Source organism: Nomascus leucogenys, chromosome 22a (assembly GCF_006542625.1).
Source record: "Nomascus leucogenys isolate Asia chromosome 22a, Asia_NLE_v1, whole genome shotgun sequence".
NCBI lineage: Eukaryota > Metazoa > Chordata > Mammalia > Primates > Hylobatidae > Nomascus > Nomascus leucogenys.
This window is the reverse complement of record NC_044402.1, coordinates 37,829,044-37,855,505: the sequence shown is the minus strand read 5'-3', so window position 1 is coordinate 37,855,505 and position 26,462 is coordinate 37,829,044. Positions and strand designations below refer to the sequence as shown.

At 36.0% G+C, this 26,462-nt stretch overlaps 1 pseudogene across 1 annotated transcript; it reads left to right on the top strand.

The window, feature by feature from the left end:
• The first annotated feature begins 1,800 nt into the window (after nucleotides 1-1,800).
• On the top strand, nucleotides 1,801-6,009 carry LOC100591609 (annotated as a pseudogene). Its single transcript, XR_001113693.2, has 2 exons — nucleotides 1,801-1,817; nucleotides 4,727-6,009. The product of XR_001113693.2 is annotated as a mesoderm-specific transcript homolog protein pseudogene (transcript).
• The last annotated feature ends 20,453 nt before the right edge of the window (nucleotides 6,010-26,462 follow it).

Genomic DNA, 26,462 nt, shown 5'->3' with positions numbered 1-26,462 from the left:
TTCTCACAGGAGCTAACTTTTCTGGTAAGTGCTTGGAAATAATAATGAATTCTCTTTTAAGGTATTTTTAATTCTTTTGTATAATATATTTGCATCTGGATGATCTCACGTGATTACTACAATTGTTTGCTGAGGTAGGCAACACAAGGATTAGTAGTATCATTTGCACAGGTGGTAAGAAATCAAGACCATTAGTTGTATAAGATCATTCAAACTTGAAGACATGCACTAAGGTTTTCTATCCTCTAGGTCACTACCACATTAATGCATGTATGATTGTGTAACTTCTGGTTTTCTATCATATGACAGGATCATAATCTACCATATATGCCAAGATTTGACAAGGTTCCTAGAACATGGACAAACTTGTGGCACTTAGGTACAATCTCTCTTTATGATCATGTAGGGAGATTATGTGTCTTATTTATTTATTTATTTATTTATTTATTTATTTATTTATTTTTAGATAGGTTTCTCTATGTTGTTGCCTAAACTGGTGTTGAATGGCTGAGCTCAAGCATTCCTTCTACCTCAGGCTCCAGAGTAGCTGGGATTACAGGAATACACCATTGCACTCAATTTATGTGTCTTTATTTAATGTTGTATTTCTGTGCACTGGGAATCAGTTGATACACAGTAGTAGCTTCACAATCATTAGTCTTAGTGTAACATATAAGGGTCAAAATAAACTTATTGATAATGGCTACTTCTTGAGGAGCCACACTGTGCAAGAGACTGTGATAAAATTTTTCTGTTTTCCACGATTATTCATTCCTAAAAATAATATTATGGGAAGTATTATCACACCATTTTACAGTGGAAGAAATTGATGCTCAGAGAGGTATTATGTCCTTCTTCAAGATCATTAGATATTGGTGGGAAAGGGATTCAAATCCAGGTCTGTTCAATGCCAAGCTTGTCTTCCAACCATCAGGTGAACAACTTCCATATATTGCTAGCACTTAGATAAGAAGCTCAACTCACTGGGAGAAATTACCTGCATATCTTTGTCTAGTGGCTAGGGAGAAAGTAGCCACTATAATTGAAGTGTTATGATTTCATAGTCAGGGCCCATGTCTTCTTATATAGCTGTTTGTCTTCATGTATTCTTACATAGAGTATGATACAGTAAGTACTCAGTAAGGCAGTGTTCCCAAACTTCGATGTGTATCAGGATCACTTGGAGAGCTGATTCAGCACATAAAAGCCCAGGCTTGCTGAAATAGGGTGAGGCCAAGGTCTTTGTATTTTTATCAAGTTCTTCAGGTGACTCCGCTACCCACCAAAGTCTGAGAACAACTATATGAGGTCAATGAATCACTCATGGAAGTATCATTAGTTCTAGGAAGCAATGCAGAGCTGCAGGTAAAATACGTGGTGGTAAATATAGAACTTTATACAGATGTGAATATATGTGTCTCTCTCTATATATATAAAATATTACAATCAAGCCTTTCTTAATCTGTGCCCCATGGGACACAAGTTCTGGGTGTAGTTAACGTGCAGGCTGTAGATAAAATGTGTGGGAGATCCATTTGAGAAATACTACAGGCTGGGCCTCCTTCATGAATATTTATAATTCTTGATAGGGTAAAAAGGCTTTGAGAATTCCTAAGCTAAGAATGCAAGTTTTTTATTTGATTAATTTTTAGTAACCATGTAAACTTACAAACTTTTTTACTAACCCAGACTTATTTGAACTTGTTTTTACTGCATATCTAATAACATCCCAGTTTGAGAAGCATCAGTATAGTAACAAAACAGTTTAAATATGTATGAAACATAATTTAAGAAAACTCTCTTTTAAAATATATTCAGTCATTCTTTTTAAACACAGAAATGTGAAAATGTAATGAAATGCTGAAATATTAGTGAAAAGAAACAGTGTGAGGAACATATAATAAAGGGATATGTTAAAATAATAAATATTTTAATGAGATGTGTAGTTGTGATGCTGTGACAAGATGCATAAGATAGAATAGGATAGTAATATGTGTATATCCAGGATTGTAATGAGATTCATGAAGAGTTCTATGTAATAAGATGTATATGTTAAAACGCTGTAATGAGGTGACTTCATGAGCTGGTTTAATGAGCCATGACTCAGGAAGTGTCCTGTAAGATGGGCATCCTTCAGGGCTGAAATGAGATGGGTGAAAGAAAAAGTGTAATGAGCTGGTCACATAAAGCAGAAGCAGGATAATTAGATGCATAAAGGAAGCACGGGAGAGTATATAAATTTTCAAAATATGTGAGATATAATGGGAACTAGGTTTTAATGTAATAAGATACAGAAATGAAATGACAATGAGATACAAAAATGGAATTGTGTAATGAGATATGTAAGGACAGTGTAATGAGATGTGCATGTTTAAGGGTTTTGTAATGAGATGCAAGATGGGAAGGTGTAATGAGATGAGCATGTTAAATAATCTAATGAGGGGCATGAAGGAAATGATGTCATGTCACATGAAAATTGAAGAAAGTAATGAGATGTGCATTTTTAAGTACTGTAATAAAATGCATAAAAGAAACTAAGGAGAATGAAGAGATACAGAAATCAAATCTTGTTATTATAATGTGAAAGAAGAACAAAAAGTAATGAGAGAAGATGTCTCATACCCATCATTTCTAAGACCATTCTCTTCCACAAACTTATTCTGACCTGGACAAACATTTTTTTCTATCCAACTACATACTAAGCACTTTCTGTGGGAATACAAAGACACACATGATTCCCATCAAGGGCTCACAGATACATGCAAGTATATACAAAATAAGGCAATGTATTATAAATGTTAATAAAATAGTACAAAAGTTCAGAGAAGAGAGATTATTTTGGGTCAAGATATTTTACACATCACTAGAAACAGATGTTCCCTTGTGTTCTTTTCAAGTTTTATAATTCCACTATTATTCATTTCTTCATTCCTTTGATCCCTGGATTTTCTCCCTGTACTATCTATTCTTGCATAAGTAGATATTACTTAAAAAAAATCTGGTTAAATATCCCATTCTCAAATACTATATTTTAATCTTACTCCAACTTAAAAAGCAAAAGACAACAAAAATAAACTTTTACAATATTTTACACATTTCTTTACATACATATTACACAGGTACAATGAAATACATCATAATATAACATGTTTTTCTGAGTAATGAATATTAAGTATCATCTAACTGTCTGAGTGGTCTTTCTAGTGAGAGTTAGATCTGATTCAGTTTTATTCACCAACCAGGTCTAAAACTTTCACACAGTAGGTACTTAGTAAGTAATTCTTGAGTAATTGGTAGGACATAGACCCTAGCAGACCTTATTCATGAGAATGCAAATAAAATTAGTAAATAGATTCCTAAGATTGATCCAGTTTTAATAAAGTTGCAACAATCCCCCTACTTCAAGAGAAGCCTTCCTTACAAAATCAGAATTCTTCCATATGAAAGATATACCTTCATTCATGAGTTTGTTGAGGGGATTTGGTTTCACCATAAAGACATTAACCCCTGATTAGTGTGCTCTGCCTTGTTTTTCACCAGACAGCTGTTTGCTTCATTTAAAAGCACTTCAGAATATTCAGAAACTCAAGTGCTATTTTAATCAGTCTTGGAAGGAAATAACAGAGAGATTCATTACTGAGCTCATCAACCTGAGAAACTATTGTTTCAGATGTCATTCTTGAGTATTCTTCATTATGAAATGGCCTTCACATTATAACGAGCCTAGATGGAACTGCATTCATCTAACTTTTAATTTTATTTTATGTATCCTATATGGAGTCCACCTGGGAGGTGAATCTTTTTCAATTATTTATAAACTGGATGCAGCTGTGAAGTGCACAGTGCAGTAATCCCAATCATTTATATGGGATTTTTTTTCACAGGTTATGCATATGATGAAATAACATTCATAACTGGTCAAAGCTCCAGAGACAGCCACATATCACAATACATGAAACATATTTACTTGTCAGATGGAAGAGAAAATCCACCCTTACTCCATCAGGGTATTGGCCTTCTGTTTTCTCTCCAGGATTCTCTCAGCAAAAACCTGCTTCCCAGCTTGGTATTCATGAGTTCAAAATTCCTCTGCGTGTCTGAGGTATTGATTATTTTTCAAATTGTTTCTCAGGTTTTTCTCTCTATCCTCATTCTCCTTGACCTTTATGTTAATTCTGAGGACACTTATCAAATGCTTCTACCAACTCTTCCAAACAGGCCTTTGCTCTCTTGCTCTGGTTAGGTTTTCTTTGTTTCTGCTATAGAGTGGGATATTTCCTTTCATTACATTGAATAGCAGGAATAGCAGCTGCAGAATTAAAAGTTTTGTGAACTATACTTTTCCCATGGTCTTTTTGCTTTTTTTGTCCAATCTTGACCTCTTAACTTATTCCGGACATCCATAGATATGGGACAGTTTGACTACTTCAGTCTCTGTACTTCCGGCTACTAGAATGTTCAGAGAAAACTGCAAAATTGTTGGACAAGGGCTATTCCTCCTATTATTATGGATGACATCCTATCTTCTCACTTGTCGACAACCAACATGCTTGGTCTATTTAAATAAGAAGCTACACTTGCTCATCTGCCCTCCAAACCCCAAATACATTAGTTTGTAGTTTTTAGAGAACAATTTTATTCTAGAAGAAGACAGAAGAAGACAGAGGCATGTGCAACTGGTTCTCCCAAACATGGAGACCTACAGCCCAGGTCTTACCTGAATCAGGATGAGGGAGTGGTGGGTCCAGGTGGGGCTGCTGGCCGTGCCCCTGCTTGCTACGTACCTGCACATCCCACTCCCTCAGCTCTCCCCTGCCCTTCATTCATGGAAGTCTTCAGGCAAGTTTTTCACTTACAAGAGACTGCGTATCTTCTACCAAGACTCCGTGGGTGTGGTTGGAAGTCCAGAGATAGTTGTGCTTTTACATGATTTTCCAACATCCAGCTACGATTAGTACAAGATTTGGGAAGGTCTGACCTTGAGGTTTCATCGGGTGATTGCCCTTGATTTCTTAGGCTTTGGCTTCAGTGACAAACCGAGACAACATCACTATTCCATATGTGAGCAGGCCAGCATCGTGGAAGCGCTTTTGCGGCATCTGGGGCTCCAGAACCACAGGAACGACCTTCTTTCTCATGACTATGGAGATATTGTTGCTCAGGAGCTTCTCCACAGGTACAAGCGGAATCGATCTGGTCGGCTTACCATAAAGAGTCTCTGTCTGTCAAATGGAGGGATCTTTCCTGAGACTCCTTCTCCAAAAGCTACTCAAAGATGGAGGTGTGCTGTCACCCATCCTCACACGACTGATGAACTTCTTCGTATTCTCTCGAGGTCTCACGCCAGTCTTTGGGCCGTATACTCGGCCCTCTGAGAGTGAGCTGTGGGACATGGGGGCAGGGATCTGCAACACTGACGGGAACTTAGCCATTGGCAGTCTCTTACAGTACGTCAATCAGAGGAAGAAGTTCAGAAGGCGCTGTGTGGGAGCTCTTGCCTCTGTAATTATCCCCATTCATTTTATCTATGGGCCATTGGATCCTGTAAATCCCTATCCAGAGTTTTTGGAGCTGTACAGGAAAACGCTGCCGCAGTCCACAGTGTCGATTCTTGATGACCACATTAGCCACTATCCACAGCTAGAGGATCCCATGGGCTTCTTGAATGCATATATGGGCTTCATCAACTCCTTCTGAGCTGGAAAGAGTAGCTTCCCTGTATTACCTCCCCTACTCCCTTATCTGTTGTGTATTCCACTTAGGAAGAAACGCCCAAAAGAGGTCCTGGCCATCAAACATTATTCTCTCACAAAGTCCACTTTACTCAAATTGGTGAACAGTGTATAGGAAGAAGCTAGCAGGAGCTCTGACTAAGGTTGACATAACAGTCCACCTCCCATTACTTTGACATCTGATCAAATGTATAAACTTTGCTTTGTTTTTGTGCTATTAGGAAATTCTGATGAGCATTACTATTCACTGATGCAGAAAGACATTCTTTTGCATAAAAGACTTTTTTTTTTAACAGTTTGGACTTCTCTGAAATATTTAGAAGTGTTAATTTCTGGCCCACCCCCAGCAGGAATTCTATAGTAAGGAGGAGAAGAAGGGGGCCTCCTTCCCTCTCCTTGAATGACGTTATGGGCACGTGCCTTTTAAAAATTCTTCAAGCAACACAGAGCTGAGTCCTCTGTGTCATATCTTTGGATTTAGTTTCATCAGCTGTTTTTAGTTATAAACATTTTGTTAAAATAGATATTGGTTTAAATGATATAGTATTTTAGGTATGATTTAAGACTATGATTTACCTATACATCATATATATTTTATTTTATTTATTTATTTACTTATTTTTTGAGATGGAGTCTTGCTCTGTCGCCCTGGCTGGAGTGCAGTGGCGCAATCTCGGCTCACTGCAAGCTCCGCCTCCCGGGTTCACGCCATTCTCCTGCCTCAGCCTCTCCGAGTAGCTGGGACTGCAGGTGCCCACCACCACGCCCGGCTAATTTTTTTTTTTTTTTGTATTTTTAGGAGAGATGGGGTTTCACCGTGGTCTCGATCTCCTGACCTCGTGATCCGCCCGCCTCGGCCTCCCAAAGCGCTGGGATTACAAGCGTGAGCCACAGCGCCCGGCCTATATATATATTTTATAAAGATACTAAACCAGCATACCCTTACTCTGCCAGAGTAGTGAAGCTAATTAAACATGTTTGATTTCTGAATAAATTGAACTAAATCCAAACTATTTCCTAAAATCATAGGACATTAAGGACCAATAGCATCTGTGCCAGAGATGTACTGTTATTAGCTGTGAAGACCAATTCTAACAGCAAGTAACAGTCCGAGACTCCTCATACCTCAGTGGTTAGAAGCATGTCTCTCTTGAGCTACTGTAGAGGGGAAGGGATTGTTGTGTAGTCCAAGTCACCATGCTGAATGTACACTGATTCCTTTATGATGGCTGCTTAACTCCCCATTGCCTGTCCCAGAGAGGCTTTCCAATGTAGCTCAGTAATTCCTGTACTATACAGACAGGAAAGTTCCAGAAATTTTAAGAACAAACTCTGAAAGACCTATGAGCAAATGATGCTGCATACTTTTTTTTTAATCCACATTTCATTGTCTTAGTCAAAGCAGGATTATTAAGTGATTATTTAAAATTCATTTTTTAAATTAGCAACTTCAAGTATAACAACTTTGAAACTGGAATAAGTGTTTATTTTCTATTAATAAAAATGAATTGTGACAAAAAAAGAAGAAGACAGAACACATGAGTTAATTTAAGAGAAATTAAGCATGGGTTAATTTAAGAGAAAAAAAACATTCAACTGGCTTGGACTCTTATATTCTACACTGAATGTTAGCAAAAAGGTAAAATTATATTAAGAAAAGGGATCAATAGATTATAACTTAAGAGTCGTAGACCCAGCCAAGATATTCACATGTTAGAGTGAAAGAAAAGTATTTGTGAATAGAAAATATATCACTTACACACACATACAATATGATGAAGATACTAAAAAAAATTCTAAATAAGTAACACATGACTCAAATCTGACTCCTCAAAATTGGAAAAGATGAAATACAAAAAACAAAGACATATAGAATCAGTCTCTCTCTCTTTCTTTCCCTCTCTCTCACTCTTTATCCCTCTCTGTAAATGGATAACAATAAGTAATGGGATATAGTTAAGTCAAAAAATGATTCTTAAAATACAAAGACATAGTACAAGGGAATAAAGTTGAACTAAAAGTACAAAACTATCTTAGCATAACCTAAGATATGAGATAAAATGGGCTTAAAAAATGCTTTAAAGGTCTCATTCTATTGGCATGAGAGTGGAAAATGGGAGAAAATTTAGCATTTTTGTGAGAAGAAATAGTTAAATAGTATATTATTGTTAATAGAAAATTATGTATTCGAATGTGAGAATTTGAAAATAAGTTAAATGCTAGAGAAAAGAAAATGTATAACGCTTACATATTGTAAAGGTGAGAGAGGAATAGTCATAATTTTAAAAACCTAGACAAAAAAGAAAGAAAAACAAAATGTTAAACAGTAAGTATCAAGTAAGGTAGAAGGAATAAAATAAAGCACATCACTGGGTGTACTAAATGTGAGGCTGCTAATTTCAACTAATATAAGATGGATACTATAATATTGTGTTGCTCATCAAAATCCAGTTATGTATGGTTTATAAGAACTACACAGACGGTTGAAAAATAATGGAATGGCCTAAGAGATACTAAGAAATGCAAAACAAAAACAAACAAACAAAACAACAAAAAACCCCCCAAGGATTTACTATGAATATTTCACAGGGTGAAATCTAAGAATAAAAAAGACTAAACTGGATAAAGAGAGATTATGTGATCCCTAGAGCTATAATTTATAAGAAACGTATGACAGTCGTAAATCTTTTAGGACCAAAAACAGTACATCTAAACATATAAAGTGAAAATCATCAGCAATACAAAAATTTGATTAATATACTTTTTTAGTAGGACACTTTAATTGAAGTCTTTTATACTAAATAGGAGAAACTTATTAACAAAAAGTAAAAACAGAATTAAATAATACAACCACTAAGGCTATTTTATGTTCATCTTAAAATCCTTTAAAATTGAAAATATAATTGTGTTATGTGTCCTTAGACATTATACAAAAATCTACAATGTATTTGGCACAAAGAAAGCCTTAACACATTATAAAAGAGAAGAGACATGGCAGGGGATGTTTTTGATAATAGTCTAGTAAAATTACACAAAGTAAAAATATGACTAAAGAATTTGCTCATTGAAAAATGAAGACTTTTATATAGCCTTTTATCCAAGAGGGTACCAAAACTAAAATTCTAAATCATTTACACAGCAATGAAATGAAAACATACTATAAGAAAACTTACAAGACACAGAAAAGCTCAATCAGAGGAAAATGTATAGCATTAAATGCCTTCATAACTTAAGAACAATGGCTGAAAATAAAAACAGTGAGAAAAAAATGCTTATGATTTTAATTAGCAAAAACTATGAAGCACGTATATAAAAATGTCTAAGAACTGGAAAGGAAAGGATATAATTATAGCTGTGAAAGAGAAGATATGAATTATGTGAATCCTTAATAGCATGGGATTTGAAAACCTACTAGAAATATACTTTCCATTGTCCCAAGAAGTAGAAAATGTGAAAGAGCAATTATTATAGAAGAAATTGGAAAGGTAATTATCTAAAATTTAAAAATAAAATAAACACAAGACAGACACCAAGATTGTTTCACAACTAAGGTCTACCAGTCCTTTAAAAATTAAATACTTCTGATGTTAACTAAATCAGAAAATTCCCCAAATTGATTTATGAAAGGAGAAGAATCTTAATGCAAAATATTGTAATGATAGCACAGAAACTCTATACTCAGACTGAACCTATTAATACAGAGGAAAATTTCTCTATGTAATACAGTATGATCAAGAAAAATTCATCAGAATATCAATACAAAAACACAGTATAAAAAAGTGGGGTAATTTGAGTAATGCAAAGATAGTTCAATATCAGAAAATCTTCCAAGAAAATTCACCCTATCCACACATTAAAGGAGAAAAATCATGTAAATAAAGAGCATTGTTAAGATTCTGCAGAAAGATCTAAAATGAACTCTAAGTAAAATTACCTTGAAAGGAAGCTTATTTTACATTATCTTAAACATAATAATTTATGAAACAAATTAACAAACAGCAAAATCCTAAAGTGAAACTCTAATGCCATTCTATTAAAAACATGCAGAATACACAATGCTCATTCTTGTAAATGTTGCTCAATACTATTTGGCATGTTTGACAAATACAATTGTTGCCAGCATCTTCAAATGTTCTAAGGGCTTCTGTACGTGAAAATAATTTACTACTATTATCATTTAATTTAATGCTAAATATATTATACTTATGAATCCATCTCGAGTTAACTTTTGTATAAGGTCTAAGGAAGGAGTACAGTTTCAGCTTTCTAGATATGGCTAGCCAGTTTTCCCGGCACCATTTATTAAATAGGGAATCATTTCCCCATTGCTTGTTTTTGTCAGGTTTGTCAAAGATCAGATGGTTTCAGATGTTTGGTGTTATTTCTCAGGCCTCTATTCTGTTCCATTGGTCTATATGTCTATTTTAGTACCAGTACCAGGCTGTTTTGGTTACTGTAGCCTTGTAGTATAGTTTGAAGTCAGGTAGCGAGATGTCTCCAGCTTTGTTCTTTTTCTTAGGATTGTCTTGGCTATATGGGCTCTTTTTTGGTTCCATATGAAATATAAGGTAGTTTTTACCAATTCTGTGAAGAAAGTCAATGGTAGCTTGATGGGAATAGCATTGAATCTATAAATTACTTTGGGCAGCATGGCCATTTTCATGATATTGATTCTTCCTATCCATGAGCATGGAATGTTTTTCCATTTGTTTGTGCCCTCTCTTATTTCCTTGAGCAGTGGTTTGTAGTTCTCCTTGAAGAGGTCCTTCACATCCCTTGTAAGTTGTATTCTTAGGTATTTTATTCTCTATGTAGCAATTGTGAATGGGAGTTCACTCATGATTTGGCTCTCTGTTTGTTATTGTTGTACAGCAATGCTTGTGATTTTTGCACATTGATTTTTGTATTCTGACACTTTGCTGAAGTTGCTTATCAGCTTAAGGAGATTTGGGAATGAGACAATGGCGTTTTCTAAATATACAAACATGTCACCTGCAAACGGAGATAAATTGACTTCCTCTTTATCCTAATTGAATACCCTTTATTTCTTTCTCTTGCCTGATTGCCCTGGCCAGAACTTCCAATGCTATGTTGAATAGGAGTGATGAGAGAGGTCATTCTTGTCTTGTGCTGGTTTTCAAAGGAAATGCTTCCAGTTTTTTTCCCATTCAGTATGATATTGGGTGTGGTTTTGTCATAAACAGCTCTAATTATTGTGAGATATGTTCCATCAATACCTAGTTTATTGAGAGTTTTTAGCATGAAGGGGTGTTGAATTTTGTCAAAGACCTTTCCTGCATATTGAGATAATCATGTTGTTTTTGTCATTGGTTCTGTCTATGTGATAGATTATGTTTATTGATTTGCATATGTTGAACCAGACTTGCATCCCAGGGATGAAGCTGATGTGGTCATGGTGGATAAGCTTTTTGATGTGCTGCTGGATTCAGTTTGTGAGTATTTTATTGAGGATTTTCACATCGATGTTCATCAGGGATATTGGCCTAAAATTCTCTTTTCTTTGTTGTGTCTCTGCCAGGCTTTGGTATCAGGATGATGCTGGCCTCATAAAATTAGTTAGGGAGGAGTTCTTCTTTTTTTCCATTGCTTAGAATAGTTTCAGAAGGTATGGTACCAGCTCCATTTCGTACCTCTGGTAGAATTTGGCTGTGAATCCATGTGGTCCTGGACTGTTTTTGGTTGGTAAGCTATTAATTATTGCCTCAACTTTAGGACATATTATTGGTCTATTTGGAGATTCGACTTCTTCCTGGTTTAGTCATGGGAGGCTGTATGTGTCCAGGAATTTATCCATTTCTTCTAGATTTTCTAGTTTATTTGCATAGAGGTGTTTATAGTATCCTATGATGGTAGTTTTTATTTCTGTGAGATAAGTGGTGATATCCCTTTTATCATTTTTTATTGCATCTATTTAATTCTTCTCTCTTTTCTTCTTTATTAGTCTTGCTATTTGTTGGTCTATTTTGTTGATCTTTTCAAAAAATCAGCTCCTGGATTCATTGATTTTTTGAAGGATTTCTTGTGTATCTATCTCTTCAGTTCTGCTCTGATCTTAGTTATTTCTTGTCTCCTGCTAGCTGTTGCATTTATTTGCTATTGCTTCTCTAGTTCTTTTAATTGTGATGTTAGGTTGCCAATTTTAGATGTTTCCTACTTTCTCCTGTGGGCCTTTAGTGCTATAAATTTCCCCCTAAACATTGCTTTAGCTGTGTCCCAGAGATTCTGGTACATTGTGTCTTTGTTCTCATTGGTTTCAAAGAACTTATTTATCTCTGCCTTAATTTTGTTATTTACCCAGTCGTCATTCAGGAGCAGGTTGTACAGTTTCCATGTAGTTGTATGGTTTTGAGTGAGTTTCTTACTCCTGATTTCTAATTTGATTGCACTGTGGTCTGAGAGACAGTGTTGTGATTTCTCTTCTTTTACATTTGCTGAGGAGTGTTTTACTTCCAATTATGTGGTCAGTTTTAGAGTAAGTGCAATATGTTGCTGCGAATAATGTATATTCTGTTGATTTGGGGTGGAGAATTCTGTAGATGTCTATTAGGTCCACTTGGTCCAGAGCTGAGTTCAAGTCCTGGATATCCTTGTTAATTTTCTGTCTCATTGATCTAATATTGACAGTGGGGTGTTAAAGTCTCCCATTATTATTGTGTGGGAGTCTAAGTCTCTTTGTAGGTCTCTAAGAACTTGCTTTATGAATCTAGGTGCTCCTGTATTGGGTGCATACATATTTAGGGTAGTTAGCTCTTGTTGTTGAATTGATCCCTTTACCATTATGTAATGGCCTTCTTTGTCTCTTTTGATCTTTGTTGGTTTAAAGTCTGTTTTATCAGAGACTAGGATTGCAAACTCTGCTTTTTATTTTCTTTCCATTTGCTTGGTAAATCTTCCTCCATCTTTTTATTTTGAGCCTATGTGTGTCTTTGCACATGAGGTGGGTCTCCTGAATACAGCACACTGATAGGTCTTGACTCTTTATCCAATTTGCCAGTCTGTGTCTTTTAATTGGGGCATTTATCCCATTTACATTTAAGGTTAATATTGTTATGTGTGAATTTGATCCTGCTATTATAATGCTAGCTGGTTATTTTGCCCATTAGTTGATGCAGTTTCTTCATAGCATCAATGGTCTTTACAATTTGGCATGATTTTGCAGTGGCTGGTACCAGTTTTCCTTTCCATGTTTAGTGCTTCCTTCAGGAGCTCATGTAAGGCAGGCCTGGTGGTGACAAAAATCTCTCAGCATTTACTTGTCTGTAAAGGATTTTATTTCTCCTTCACTTCTGAAGCTTAGTTTGGCTGGATATGAAATTCTGGGTTGAAAATTCTTTTCTTTAAGAATGCTGAATATTGGCCCCCACTCTTTTCTGGCTTGTACAGTTTCTGCTGAGAGATCCACTGTTAGTCTGATGGGCTTCTTTTTGTGGGTAACCTGACCTTTCTTAGTGGCTGCCCTTAACATTTTTTCCTTCATTTCAACCTTGGTGAATCTGTCAATTATATGTCTTGGGGTTGCTCTTCTCAAGGAATATCTTTGTGGTGTTCTCTGTATTTCCTGAATTTGAATGTTGGCTTGCGTTGCTAGTTTGGGGACGTTCTCCTGGAAAATATGCTGAAGAGTGTTTTCCTACTTGGTTCCATTCTCCCCATCACTTTCAGGTACACTAATCAAATGTAGATTTGGTTTTTTCACATAGTCCCATATTTCTTGGAGGCTTTGTTGGTTTCTTTTCACTCTTTTCTCTCTAATCTTGTCTTTTCACTTTATTTCATTAATTTGATCTTCAATCACTGATATCTTTTCTTCTGCTTGATCGAATCAGCTACTGAAGCATGTGCATGTGTCCCGAAGTTCTCATGCTGTGTTTTGCCACTCTATCAGGTCATTTATGTTCTTCTCTACACTGTTTATTCAAGTTAGCCATTCTTCTAACCTTTTTTTCAAGGCTTTTAGCTTCCTTGTGATGGATTAGAACATGCTCCTTTAGCTCAGAGATGTTTGTTGTTACCGATCTTCTGAAGCCTACTTCTGTCAACTCATCAAACTCATTCTCCGTCCAGTTTTGTTCCCTTGCTGGCGAGGAGCTGCGATCTTTTGGAAGCAAAGAGGCATTCTGGTTTTTGGAATTTTCAGCTTTTCTGTTCTGGTTTTTCCCCATCTTTATGGTTTTATCTACCTTTGGTCTTTGATGTTGGTGACCTACGGATGGAATTTTGGTGTGGATGTCCTTTTTGTTGATGTTGATGCTATTCCTTTCTGTTTGTTAGTTTTCCTTCCAACAGTGAGGTCCCTCAGTTGCAGGTCTGTTGGAGTTTGCTGAAGATCCACTCCAGACCCTGTTTGCCCGTGTATCACCAACGGAGGCTGCAGAACAGCAAATATTGCTGCCTGATCCATCCTCTGGAAGCTTCGTCCCAGAGGGGCACCTGCCAGATGCCAGCCAGAGCTCACCTGTGTGAGGTGTCTTTCAGCCCCTACTGGGAAGTGTTTCCCAGTCAGGCTACATGGGGATCAGGGACCCACTTGAGGAGGCTGTCTGTCCATTATCAGAGCTTGAACGCCATGCTGGGAGAACCACTGCTCTCTTCAGAGCTGCCAGGCAGGGATGTTTAATTCTGCAGAAGCTGTGCCCACAGCTGTCCCTTCTCCCAGGTGCTCCATCCAAGGGAGATGAGGGTTTTATCTGTGAGTCCCTGACTGTGGCTGCTGCATTTTGTTCAGATATGCCTATGGAGGTGGAATCTAGAGAGGCAGTCAGACTTGCTGAGCTGCAGTGGGCTCCCCCCAGTTCAAGCTTCCTGGCAGTTTTGTTTACACTGTGAGCATAAAGCCATCTACTCAAGCCTCAGCAATGGCAGACGCCCCTCCCCTCCACGAAGCTCCAGCATCCCACAATGATCTCAGACTGCTGCACTTGCAGTGAGAATTCCAAGACAATTGATCTTAGCTTGCTGGGCTCCGTGGGCGTGGGACCCACTGAGCCAGGCACCAGAGGGAATCTCCTGGCCTGCTGATTGTGAAGACCATGAGAATAGTGCAGTATTAGGGTAGGAGTGTACCTTTCCTCCCAGTACAGTCTCTCAAGGCTTCCCTTGGCTGGGAAAGGGAAATCCCCTGACCCCTTGCACTTCCCAGGTGAGACGACACCCCACCCTGCTTCGGCTCACCCTCTGTGGGCTGTACCCACTGTCCAGCCAGTCTTAGTAAGATGAACCAGGTACCTCAGTTGGAAATGCAGAAATCACCTGTCTTCTGCACCGATCTCACTGGGAACTGCAGACTGGAGCTATTCCTATTTAGCCATCTTGGAAGCTGTCTGACCATCTTTTAATTAGTTCACAACCTGAGATGTTGTAGATGTCATATTTATCGGATCCTTTATTAGAGACAGAAAGCATATAGGCAAATCCAAACCAATGTGAAATGTAAATAACAACAGCAATAGTAATATCTAATTTTGAGGATTAGAAAAGATAGAATTAAAATACTTTAAAAAGTATGTAGTCTATGAAAGACTTTAAGTCATTGGACTTAAAGTGTTATAATTGTACAATCTAAGTGTATTATATGGGAGGGGATAATTTACTGCTTAAAACTAGAGATCATTAAATTGATATGTTAACATGTCAAGGTAAATACATAAAGAATAGAAGCAGAATGTTTAACTTCCAAACTAATGTAGATATTTTAAGAAGACAAGAACAAAAAGGAAACTCAATCTTTCTAAAAGAATGTAGGAAATAAGAAAAAAAAAAGAGGCATAAAAAAAGTGAAACTAATAATCTGATAGGAGTTAATCCAAGCAAATAAGTCATCATGGTAAATGTACAAATTTTTCAGGTAAAACACAAATTTTTCAGACTGAGTAAAAGTCTTACAAAATCTAGGTTTATGCCCTTTAAGAACAAATAAAGATTGCAAATTTACAAGACAGAAAGATATGCCAGACAAATACTATTCACAAAAAGCTGTTTGTCCATTTTAATCTCAGATAAAATAGACTTTAGGACCAAAAAATGTATTATTGGAAATAAATAGAATCATTACATATTGATAAACTATTCATTCGCCAGCATGATTCAGCAAGTCTAAAACTGTATGTAACTGGTGTCTTCAAAATATATAAATTTGATTAAATTATAAGAAAACAATAAATCCATATTACATTAATAGATTATAATTCTCTCATTTATTTATGAATAGAGCAGCCCCAAATCAGTTAAGATTGGAGATTATTTTAATTATAAAATCAAGAGGGTTGAGCAGGGGAATTGTTATCTCATGCAACCTTAATGACAAGGCTCAAGTGGAAATGACAACCCAGCTCTCTAAGCCATACATACTATTTTTGGAAGGACTACCTCTCTTGTAATTGATCTACTGTGCTGTATATGCTGGGGTTTTGTTGTTTTCCTTTCTTGTTTTTGTAACTGGCATTTATCCCCACTTCTCTTTGTGTTTCTGTTGGTTTTCAGAGAAAGTTAGTGTGGCAAGCATATTTCCTAGAATTCCTTGCTCTAAGATTTCCGGATTAGATTCTGCCATGAGAAGTAGCCCTCCGACATTTTGAAAAGAGGAGTAGCACAGGAGTTTACTGCTCTGGATATAGTGATGGTGAGTGGGCTTTGGCAGACAAGAGAGGCATCTGAGCCTTCTGTGAATCACCCACCTCAGGGTTGCAGGAAGCTAAAATAATCACCATATTTTCATTCATTTCTACAGCATTTTGATTTCCTAAACATTAGCAATAATTTTATTTGACCTTTAATCTGTCAGGCCTTCTAATTGTTTTGGAGGTGTGTAATTCCCTATATTACATTTCCTCTTGCTCTAAATACCTAAAAACTACTAAAAGGAGCAATAATTTTTTTCTAATGGAATCAACAAGAGTGCCTTAGTAATTTGTCTTCACTAAAGTCCACATTTTATAATTTGCATGTATATACATATAACTACAACTAATGATTTGATAATGTACATTTTTTTCCAAGCACACCTGAATCATTTATGAAAACTGAGCATATGTTAGTTCAGGAAGCAAGTTTCAAAAGTATAAAAAATATCATATACATGAGTTCTCTGACCACAATACAACTAGATTAGAAGTTCATAATAAAACATTTGACAATGTAACTACATATTTAAAACATCTTTCCAAGGCCAAGCACAATGGTACATGCCTGTAATTCTAGCACTTTGGGAGGCTGAGACAGGTGGGTCACTTGAGGTCAGGAGTTCAAGACCAGCCTGACCAACATGATGAAACGCCACCTCTACTAAAAATACAAAAATTATCTGGGTGTGGTGGCATGTGCCTGTAATCCCAGCTACCTGGGTGGCTGAGGCAGAAGAATCATTTCAGCCCATGAGGTGGAGGCTATGGTGAGCTGAGACCATGCCACTGTACTACAGCCTGGGCAATGGAGTGAGACTCTGTCTCAAAAAAAAAAACAACCAACAAAACAAACAAAAAAACCCCTATCTTTCTAAATAAATAATGGCTCCAAGAAAAACATAATGGAAATTAGAAAGCAGTAATCACTGTGAATAGAGTATATATCAAATATGTAAGATGAATCTGAAGTGTTGCTGTATACATATTTAAATGGTAATAACACTATATAAATAATTTTATACAAATAAGTTGATGTGATAGACTAAAGCTTCCTTGACGTTTGTATCAAAATATCTATGTCTATTACCTTTAATCCTGGTAGGGATCTGTGATGATTTTATCAATAGAATGTGGAGAGATAATGGGATGCTTGTTGCTGGACTCAGACTTTAGGAGACTGGCAACTTCCATTTCCTGTCCATTGGAACACTTATGCTTGGAACCTAACCATCTTGCTTTATTGAATCCAAGCAGTTCCATGGAGATGCCCACATGGAGAATAACTGAAGCCTCAGTCCAACAGTAAGGCTCAGGTCCCAGCAGAGAGCTTACCAGCCATGTGAGTGAGCCATCTTGGAAGTGAGCCACTCGGCTTCAGTAGCCTCCCCTGCTAATGCCATGTAGAGCAGAAAAAATCCTTTCAACTAAACCCTACCCAAATTGCAGATTAGTGAGCACAATAAATTATTATGTGATTTTAATCCACTAGGTTTTGGGGTGGTTTGTTACATAGCAGTTATGGAAGAGTAAAGAACTTGATGAAATGGATAACTCCATAGAAAAATATATTTTCCAAAATGTACTCAAGATAAAGTAGAAAGCCAGAATAGTCTCTAATGCTATTAAATAAATCACACCAGAATTTAAAATCTTTCATAAATAACAAATGAAAATTGAGGTAGTTATACAGATGCCTTTTACCAAACAGTGGGCAGACCACTTAAATTTTATACAAACTCCTCTGAAGAATAGAAAAAGGGGAGATATGTTGCTGCTTATTTTATTAGGCAGGTATTATTTGATTATTAACCAAACGTAGTATGAAAAAATCATAGACAATATCACTCATAGTCACATATATAATAGTTCTAAAGGAAATATTTGCAAACCAACCAACAAAGTGTATTAAAGTGCTAGTAAATCATGACCATGTTTTTTTATCTCAGAAATAAAAAAATTGTTTAGAAAGGAAAATTTAGAAATAGTCATCAAATTAATAAATTAATTACATGCTAAATTAATTAAGGTGGAAAGTCACCTTGTTTGATCTCAAGCCGAAAAAACAGAAACAATACAAAACAAAAAATGCTGAAAATTACTCAACATCCATTTAAAGCAAAACAAAAAATCACTCCAGAACACCAGGCAGAGAAGGATTTCCTTAACTTGATAAACTGTAATGAAGGTATCAAATAACTTTTATTTATTTAAATGTAATTGGTTGATTTGGGATCAAACTTTATATTTTTTCCAATTTTCCAAACCATTACCCTACTGTCTAATACCATTCATGAATAGCTTTTTATATAATTTATGAAGTTTCTATGATTCGCATATTTTTCTGGCACTCTCTAAACTTTTTTTGGTTAACAGCTTGTTTTAATATGTGGCAGGAATATACTTCCAACATTTTTAAATTTTTTTAGAGAAATTTCCTTATGAACTTTAGAATTAGATTGCCTGACCCAACAAAACAAAACAACCTTTATTTTTATTAGGATCACAATAAGCATACTGACTAAACTGAGTAAAATGATACTTTTATGATATTGAGTCTTCATATAAAAGAATATGCCATCCTTTTTTATTTGTTTATTTTTAAATATTCTTCATAAACTATGTAGAGTTTTTCCATGTCCCCTTTCTTGCCAAATTCTCTGTTATTATTCAGTCTACTTCCAGTTTCCTCTATCCACTCTACTTAGCCTGGCAAAGAAAATGCGTATGTATTCTCTGCAAATATACACTAAGTAGAATAAGCAGAAATCAACATTTCTTTTTGTTGCACCAATCAATCAATAATCTCTCATTACAACAATATAAATCAATCCATTTTTATTATATTTACCTTTACATTTTTCCTTTTGAGTATCATTATAGATGGATCATTTTTATTTTTTATATGCCTTAAGTTCTGGGATACATGTGCAGAACATGCAGGTTTGTTACACAGGTATACACGTGCCATGGTGGTTTGCTGCACCCATCAACCCATCATCTACATTAGGTATTTCTCCTAATGCTATTTCTCCTCTTGCCCCCCAACCCCCGACAAGCCCTGGTGTGTGATGTTCCCCTCCCTGTGTCCATATGTTCTCATTGTTCAACTCCCACTCATGAGTGGGAACATGTGGCGTTTGGTTTTCTATTCCTGTGTTAGTTTGCTGAGAATGATGGTTTCCATCTTCATCTATGTCCCTTCAAAGGACATGAACTCTTTCCTTTTTATAGCTGCATAGTATTCCATGGTGTGTATGTGCCACATTTTCTTTATCCAGTCTATCATGGATGGGCATTTGGGTTGGTTCCAACTCTTTGCTATTGTGAACAGTGCCGCAATAAACATACGTGTGCATGTGTCTTTATAGTAAAATGATTTATAACCCTTTGGGTATATACCCAGTAATGTGATTGCTGGGTCAAATGGTATTTCTAGTTCTAGATCCTTGAGGAATCACCACACTGTTTTCCACAAAGGTTGGACTGATTTACACTCCCACCAACAGTGTAAAAGAATTCCTATTTCTCCACATCCTCTCCAGCATCTGTTCTTTCCTGACTTTTTAGTAACTGCCATTCTAACTGGCATGAGATGGTATCTCATTGTCGTTTTGATTTGCATTTCTCTAATGACCAGTGATGATGAACGTTTTTTCCTACGTGTTTTGGATGCATAAATGTCTTCTTTTGGGAACTGTCTGTTCATATCCTTCACCTACTTTTGAAGTAGGTGAGTTTTTTTCTTGTAAATTTGTTTAAGTTCCTTGTAGATTCTGGATATTAGCCCTTTGTCAGATGGATAGATTGCAAAAAATTTCTCTTATTCTGTAGGTTGCCTGTTCACTCTGATGATAGTTTCTTTTGCTGTGCAGAAGCTCTTTAGTTTAATTCGATCCTATTTGTCAATTTTGGCTTTTGTTGCCATTGCTTTTAGTCTTTTATTCATGAAGTCTTTGCCCATGCCTATGTCCTGAATGGTATTGCCTAGGATTTCTTCTAGGATTTTTATGCTTTAAGTCTTACATTTAAATCTTTAATCCATCTTGAGTTAATTTTTGTATAAGGTGTAAGGAAGGGGTCCAGTTTCAGTTTTCTGCTTATGGCTAGCCAGTTTTCCCACCACCATTTATTAAATAGGGAATCCTTTCCCCATTGCTTCTTTTTGTCAGGTTTGTCAAAGGTCAGATGGTTGTAGATGTTTGGTGTTATTTCTGAGGCCTCTGTTCTGTTCCATTGGTCTATATATCTGTTTTGGTACTGGTACCATGCTATTTTGGTTACTGCAGCCTCGTAGTGTAGTTTGAAGTCAGGTAGTATGATGCCTCCAGCTTTGTGCCTTTTGCTTAGGATTGTCTTGGCTATATGGGCTCTTTTTCACTTCCATACAAAATTTAAAGTAGTTTTTTCTAATTCTGCGAAGAAAGCCAATGGTAGCTTGATGGGAATAGCATTAAATCTATAAATTACTTTGGGCAGTATGGCCATTTTCATGATATTGATTCTTCCTATCCATGAGCATGGAATGTTTTTCCATTTGTTTGTGTCTCCTCTTATTTCCTGGAGCAGTGGTTTGTAGTTCTCCTTGAAGAGGTCCTTCATATCCCTTGTAAGTTGTATTCCTAGGTATTTTATTCTCTTTGTAGCAATTGTGAATGGGAGTTCACTCATGATTTGGTTCTCTGTCTATTATTGGTGTATAGGAATGCTTGTGATTTTTGCACATTGATTTTGTATCCTGAAACTTTGCTGAAGTTACTTATCAGCTTAAGGAGTTTTGGGCTCAGACAATGGGGTTTTCTAAATATACAATCATGTCATCTGCAAACAGATAATTTGACTTCCTTGCTTCCTGTTTAAATACCTTTATTTCTTTCTCTTGCTTGATTGCACTGGCCAGAACTTCCAATGCTATGTTGAATAGGAGTGGTGAGAGAGGACATCCTTTCTTGTGCTGGTTTTTAAAGGGAATGCTTCCAGCTTTTGCACATTCGATATGATATTGGCTGTGGGTTTGTCATAAATAGCACTTATTATTTTGAGATACATTCTATCAATACCTAGTTTATTGATAGTTTTTAGCATGAAGGGGTGTTGAATTTTGTCAAAGGCTTTCTCTGCATCTATTGAGACAATCATGTAGTTTTTGTCATTGGTTGTGTTTGTGTGATGGATTATGTTTATAGATTTGTGTATGTTGAACCAGCCTTGCATTCCAGGGATGAAACCGACTTGATCGAGGTGGATAAGCTTTTTGATGTGCTGCTGGATTCGGTTTGCCAGTGTTTTATTGAGGATTTTTGCATCCATGTTCATCAGGGATATCAGCCTGAAATTTTCTTTTTTTGTTGCGTCTCTGCCAGGCTTTGGTATCAGGATGATGCTGGCCTCATAAAAGAGAGTTAGGTAGGAGTCCCTCTTTTTCTATTGTTTGGAATAGTTTCAGAAAGTATGTTACAAGCTCCTCTTTGTACCTCTGGTAGAATTGGACTATGAATCCATCTGGTCTTTAGCTTTTTTAAATTGGTGTGCTATTAATTACTGCCTCAATTTCAGAACTTGTTATTGGTCTATTCAGAGATTCGAATTCTTCATGGTTTAGTCATGGGAGGGTGTATGTATCCAGGATTTTTTTTCTTCTAGATTTTCTAGTTTATTTGCATAGAGGTATTTATAGTATCCTCTGATGGTAATTTGTATTTCTGTGGGATCAGTAATGATATCCCCTCTATCATTTTTTATTGTGTCTATTTGATTCTTCTTGTTTTCTTTATTAGTATGGCTAGCATCTATCTATTTTGTTAATGTTTTCAAAAAAACCAGCTCCTGGATTCATTGATTTTTTGAAGGATTTTTCATGTCTCTATTTCCTTCAGATCTGCTCTGATCTTAATTATTTATTGTATTCTACCTTTTGAATTCGTTTAACCTTGCTTCTCTAGTTCTTTTAGTTGTGATGCTAGATTGTCAATTTTAGAACTTTCCCACTTTCTCCTATGGGCATTTAGTGCTATAAATTTCCCTCTAAACACTGCTTTAGCTGTGTCCCAGAGATTCTGGTACATTTTGTCTTTGTTCTCATTGGTTTCAAAGAACTTATTTATTTCTGCCTTAATTTTGTTATTTACCTGGTAGTTATTCAGGAGCAGGTTGTTCAGTTCCATTAGTTGTGTGGTTTTGAGTGAGTTTCTTAATCCTGATTTCTAATTTGATTGCACTGTGGTCTAAGAGAGTGTTTATTATGATTTCCATTTTTTGTGTTTGCTGAGGAGTGTTTTCCTTCCAATTATGTGGTCAGTTTTAGAGTAAGTGCAATGTGGTGCTGAGAAGAATGTATATTCTGTTTATTTGGGGTGGAGAGTTCTGTCAATGTTTGTTAGGTCCACTTGGTCCAGAGCTGAGCTCAAGTCCTGAATATCCTTGTTAATTTTCTGTCTTGTGGATCTGTCTAATATTGACAGCGGGGTGCAAACGTCGCCCACTATTATTGTGTGGGAGTCTAAGTCTCTTTGTAGGTGTCTAAGAACTTGCTTTATGAATCTGGGTGCTCCTATATTAGGTGTATATATATTTAAGATAATTAGCTCTTCTTATTGAATCGATAGATGGATTTTTTTTTTCCCCTTCAAATATAACTTGTTCCAGTCAACCTGAATTTCTACTTTCCTTCTTATGCCCATGTTATTCTAACTGGCCAGTGCAAACTTCTTTAGACATTCTTTTGTATTTTCAGCACTACCTCAGGCATTTTTAAAACATCCTTGTTTTCTAGCAGTAACATTTTCTAGGCCCATCTTGCTTTTTCTTGTTTTTTTGTTTGTTTGTTTGTTTGTTTTAGAACAGGATTGGTTCTAACGAAAAATATTATCAAGGATCAAAATCTAAGTCCTAGAGGAACAAAGCAACTTGCTCCACATGGATATTTCGGTTGGTTATGTGACTCCGCTGCTAGTGATTGTCCATGAACTATCTTTCTTTGTTAAGGTCCTTTTTTAGTCTATGATGATATATAAGGTTTATATGGTTTAACTGTAGCATTGCTAAATCCTTTTATAGTAATTCTAATATAATAATGTATTTATTTTCCCTATAATATTTGTTTATACCTTTAACTCCTCATCCAAGTTGCAATTTTGCTGCCCTCCATAGTGTTGCCCACCAAGACTGCATTACAGTGATTACAATAAGACAACAAAATAGAAATAAATTTCAATAACTACTATGAAAAAGTTACAATTATTTTTTATTCTAGTGATATAATTAGATAGCTTAAAAAGCAATAAGTTAAGAAAACTAGTAGGTTTAATATAGGAATTTGATAAGGTAGCTGAATATAAAGTTAACAGGCAAGAATTATTAGCTTTATCTTTACTGGCAAGAGCAAGCTAGAAATAGAAATGTGAAAATAGTCCATTTTCAATAGTGACAAACCATGTGATAAAGGACTTATTTAAAGAAAACTTCAAAATTTTATTATAACATATAAAACAAGATTTAAATAAAGTCCAAAGACACAATACAATTATAAATAGTAAATTTTATGGTTTTTCTATTTTTAACCTTTGAATTATAGGTGATATTTAACTTCATATGAAATAATATACAACTGAGTATAACTAAAATACATGAAAAAGAATAAGTATGGGTTTTCCTATTAGATATTAAATTATACTATCGTTATACTGTACCAATCACAGTTTGTTGCAATAATGATGCATGAGACACCCTAAACCTCAGGGACTTATAGCAGCAAGCACTTCTTCTTCTAGGCATGTATTTGTAGGTTGCTAGAATCTCTTTGCTTCATGTTTTGTATTAGCTGAGCTTGGATCTGGGTTTCAGTTTGGTGTCAGATCTACTTCAAGTCTTTACATTCTTGGATCAGCAGCAATCAGGTCACGTCCTTCTCATGGTGGTTCACAGAAGGACAAAGATTTTGCCTTGAAACTCATACTTCTGCCAACGTTCTCTTGGCCAAAAAGTCACATGCTCAGGCCCAACATCTTTGTATACACTGTCATTAACCTGCAACAACTCTCTAAATTTGAATAGTGCTATCACTATTTTAAGTTTGATAAAACATCCATAGAAAGATAAATAATTTGCCCAAGATCTCATAGCTGGAGATCTGAACTGATGACAGACTCTCAGTTCTCTTTACTTCACCACACTGCCTTCCCCTAATTCTACTTGTTTTCGATATTGTCTCTATCTTTCCTTCTAAAGAAGTAGTTCTCAGCCTATGTGACTATGAGGAATATTTTCTAACATCAAACAATTTTTTCAGACCAACATCAGATAGTAGTTATATTTTTGTATTCATAATTACTGATAAAATACATAATTAAAAGAAACTTTCATGAATTCAATAAATCATAAATTAATTTTAAATTAATTCATATTTGATTATTCTTATGGAAGCTACAGGTATTTGAAAACTGTAGTGATAAATGCAATCACATTTTCTTATCATTTGAAAATGACTAGAATACATGCGGATCTGAAAATTCCTAAAGATAGTTTGGGATCTCCCTGATAATCCACAATCTCAACTAGAAATTACTGTTCTGTAAGATGTTAACATCTGTTCCCCTAAGTTTTCAACCCGCAGTTTGCAAAGGCTGACTCTCACTTTAATCTTTATTGATATTTGACTTATTAATTTGTTCAATTCTCATTCTCCTTTTACATTCATTGTATGATTACAGCAGCTAAGTAGTCTGCTCAAGACAATAAAACAGGTGATATCGGATCCAGCTATCTGTGTCCATGAGCACTTATTGGTCTTGGAGAAACCATTAAGCACAGTTGCTCTTACAGTTTTGTTTTTTTTTTCTTCCCTCACCTCCCAACTTCGAGGCAACACTCAAACTACCATCTCCCACTTACCCAACTTCTTGGCAATTTATTTCAGAAAAGTGTTATCTATCTGTGCCTTTAGGCCCTGACTTACTTCCCTGGTCCATCCTATTTATTTACCACCATCTCTACCAGCTCAATCCTAATTATATAGGTGTCTGTTCTTTGTATAATCTGGGCTTTAGATAAAGGCAGGAAGTAGCAAGGGAGTTCTAACCTAGTGTTTGTTAAACTTTGGTATGGAATCATGCTTCCAGTTTGTTCTGTAATTCTAGCCCAATTGATCCCTTTTGGACTCTTGTTCAATGGACTTTCTATTATTTTCAGACTTTTCTTTTGAGTCATACAGTTTTCCTTTAGGAACCCACGCATGTAAGAAGACCTCATATCAGGGCTTCTAAATCCAAGTTCCACCACCTCCACTGTCATTTGGCTGTGTAAGCCAACTCACAATACTAGGAGTCTGCTTTTGTCCCCATTCTGATTAGGTTCCAGAAGCCAATCTATTTTCCCTTCTCTCACTATTCAGTCTCATATTCATACACACACAGCTGACCTGCCTTGCTTTGTGTTTGCCAGTCTCTTCTCCAGCTGCTGGGAAATAGGTTTCTAAGCTATATCTGCTTGTCAGGAAACTTGTGCTCTGCCATTTTATCTTAGACTTCCATTCCATTTACCCAAATGATGAATGAAGAAATTCTAATAAAATAAATCAACACACAAAAGAAAAATGCTCTGGAAGTTGTCACAATCCTGGAAAATTGTTGGTTATAGTCTTGGAAAATCATACCTAATATCTCAATATGAGGGGGCATCTCTGCAATGCAGCAATTGTCAATAGTAGGTAAGAGTAGGATTTTTCCAACATAGCCTATATGGGTCAATGAAAAGAGACTGAAGAATAGTAGGTTCTTAAAAGACTTGTATCTAAGATGGGGAATTTATGAACACTCAATCAATAAATCCAAGGCGGGGCCAAAAAAATAAATCCAAGTATGAACAAATCATAAAAATCCAGGTTGTCAGATTCAAGGGAATCAGATAAAAAATGGAATTGAGGTATAAAGTCAGCATCTAAAAGCTAAGATAGTATACTAATGGGGGTCATGAGTAAATGAGCTGATGTGGGAAATGGTTAAGATTCATTTTATTTTATTTAATTTTTTGAGACAGAGTCTCGCTCTGTTGCCCAGGCTGGAGTGCAGTGGCACAATCTCCATTCACTGCAAAGTCT